Here is a 3547-nt window from a genome sequence, read left to right as displayed (position 1 = left end):
GATTTTGAGTAAAATTAAAAAAAAAACTTTTATTTGCTGATTTTAATAAGTAATTGCTGATCTTAATACCAACAGGTATGGTAGGCTAAAAATCCTAACCTAACCTAACGACGGAATTTAATAGCACTTTTACCATAAACATCTTCAAATAAATAGGATTTTTAATAATTTAAAGCTAATAAAACTTTAATAAAGAAATTATAATTTTTCTCTTCACTGATAAAAAAGAAACTTTGATTTTTCAATATATTATATGAAAGGTCCAGAGGGGAAAAACTTGATAAGCGCCAATTTCTTAATTTTAGGATTTTACAATATTACAGTAGGTCTATCTGGTCCCACAAAAATGTATAAACACCGCTGGGCAATAAGTTGTTTAATCCTATGATATATGTCTAAATAAAATATAGAATACACGGGAAGAACCTGTTAACCACCAGCCGTCCAACGCTCTCCTGTAAAATTATCAAGATGTGGCTTATCACCTGTTTTTCCCTGGACCCTTCATAATGAATCAGCATTTTTTTCTTTAAAACTTAATGCAATAGTCGGAAAAACACGATTTGTAATAAACTAAAACAAGAATTTTGAACAAATAAGCAATTTATATTATCATACAGGGTCCGGCAATAGTGCGTCGGGGATCTGTAGCTCCTGGAATTAAAAATTTTGTTTAAGCGTAAACCTAAAGTATGAGTGTATCGGGATGGTTTTTTTTAAATGGAACACCCAGTATATTATTGCATTTTTGGCTTCCTTTCAGATTACTTTCTATAATCCTAAGATATGAATAAATATATTTGGATAGTTTCAGAGATATTAATAAATAAATTTATATATTATATTTTTCAACAATCATTAAAAAAAAATTACAAATACAAGAACTGTCCTGAAATCAAAACTATATTAGATATTTACTTTAGATGGTATATACTTAACTTTGCTATAAATATTAGTAGTGGGAACTATCGAATGAATACTATCGAAACATTCGATAGTTGCAATTCATTCGAATAATTCGATAGTTAGTAAGAAAACATTCGTTGCAAACTATTCGAATAAAAAATATCGAATAGATCCGTCATCTGCCTTGAAATATTGTATTCTAATAATTCGGCAGCAAAAACCATTCATTTATAAAATTCATTCATTTATGAAATTCATTTATTCGTCAGGATCGATTATAATAAAATATTAACTGAATTTTAGTTGTCGCCCGGCGACGTAGGTTTCTTTCGAGAAACCCGACAGCGGTCGGTGGCAAAGCTATGAAAGAAGCCGGCATCTTTGATTTTTGCGGAGTCAGATATAGATAAGGACACATTATTTTTTTTATTGAGGTGCTAGTATTTACACAAAAATACATTATGAAGGGCGCTGTTGCCATATTTTGGTATTAGTTGATATTAGCAAAGAATATTATTGTTTGGCTTTAGTTAGTTAGGGATAGTATGTCTATATATTCTGCATTTTTTATTAATATTCTATTGTTACACTGCAATAATACTTGTTATTTTGGATGTAGGAAAATAAGTTTTAATGTTTTTAAGCAAAGACTGGTTTAATAAATAATAATAACAGTAATAATTTGTTATACCTATTAACAATAAAATTTAAAATCATTTAATATAAATATTTTTTTAGTCTCTAAATCTTTGTGTGTGGCAACGTTGGTTTATTAAATAATAATAATTACAGAACTAATTTGATATTAACAACAAATTTTAAAATCATGAAATATAAACATTTATTAATTTTCTAAGCATGCAGTGTAATGGAAGAAAAATATAAATAAAAAATAGAAATCAAAATTATTTATATTAGGTGCTTTATATTACTATTTAAAAATTATATTTACTTTTACTGGCATTTACTTTAAAAAATAAATGAAATATTTCTTCGCAAAAACTACATGTAAGAGAATTAGCATAAACAAAATACAAACATCGTTAACTTTTTTTTTAAATTGGCACGTGTAAAACTTTCATTTTAATTTTCTCACCCCATAGTTTGAGTTCGATAACCATTTACTTAACCACATTACTTTAATATGATTATTAAGTTCAACTAATTCATATTATTAAAACATCTAAAATACAAATATGTACTTTTAAAATTAATTTAAGTTCATCTCATCTCTCTTAAAAATTGCTACTTCTCAAAATTTCCCATTAAAAAATAGACCATATACCATATAAAATTAAATAATTGAAAGATCGGACTACGGAAAACCACACAACTTTTCGGAAAAATTTTGACCACCTGCACATGCACACAATCGTCAATAAATAAAATTAAAAAATAACTACTATTTTAGTATTTTAACTATTTTAGTAAACGCAAAAATAGCACAGTATTTATACGGTGAAGTTATAAAAATTTGGAAGAACTAATAATGCACTGACGCATACAAAAATCAAACGAATACTAAATTTCATTTGTCAAAAGCATTCGATAGTCGTGGCTCAACGATAACCATTTAGTCGCACAGCGAGGTTGTCACATATGCTTTAGTATACAAATGAATGAATGATTTTATTCGAATAAAACCATTCGATAGTTGAAATCATTCATTCATTAACCATTCGATAGTCTAATTTATTCGATAGTTCCCATCGCTAATAAATATCGTAATCTTAAATCATACAGGATGTTCAAAATTCTACGCCAAACTTCCTGAAATATAAAATAATTTTTCTTTGTTTTTTTAAATGGAACACTCTGTATATTATTTTTTTATTAGATGGAGAATTAAAAAATAAACATTTTTTGAATTTAAAGTATTTCAAAATTTTTAATGGTTTCGCAGATACACGCAGTATTATTTCATATGGCTCTCTCAACGGTAAAATATGAGAGAAAATTTCACACCTCTACTTTTCAACCAATAACATGCTTTAATGTTGACTAGTTACCATGGCAACTGAAAAAATTTCCGGAAATTTTTTCGAGGCGCCACGAAACTTTAGTGGAAATTTTTTGACAGTTGAAAAGGTAAACATAAGATCTACAATCATAATGTGAATGAACTACAATGTCTATATATTGAAATATTACCCATTTGAGTTTTAGCATTTGATGTAACTAATTAAAAATATAATAACATTTGTTAATATTATTAACAAATTGAAATTATTTTAAAATGTCATGTTGGATTAATATTTTTTTTTTCAAATTTAGGTGTGAAATTTTCTTACCGAATATTACGCAAGCTTAAATTATTCTGAAATTTTGGGCACGAATATTTTAGAAAATCTATCGAATTATTCGAATGAATTGCAACTATCGAATGTTTCGATAGTATTCATTCGATAGTTCCCACTACTACTCTCAACGGTAAAATATGAGAGAAAATTCATTGGGTGGGGCTTTGATAAAAATTTACTATGGAAAATGCCATATGAAATATAAAACCGCGAATATCTGCGAAACCGTTAAACATTTTGAAATACTCCAAATACAAAAAATGTTCATTTTTTAATTCTCCATTCATTGAAAAAATAATATACAGGGTGTTCCATTTAAAAAAACGAAGAAAAATTATTTT

The sequence above is a fragment of the Sitophilus oryzae genome, unplaced genomic scaffold (assembly GCF_002938485.1).
Source record: "Sitophilus oryzae breed Bouriz unplaced genomic scaffold, Soryzae_2.0 scaffold_1714_pilon_pilon, whole genome shotgun sequence".
In the NCBI taxonomy this organism is placed as follows: Eukaryota; Metazoa; Arthropoda; class Insecta; order Coleoptera; family Curculionidae; genus Sitophilus; species Sitophilus oryzae.
The sequence above is the reverse complement of the archived record's forward strand: the minus strand, read 5'-3'. Positions refer to the sequence as shown.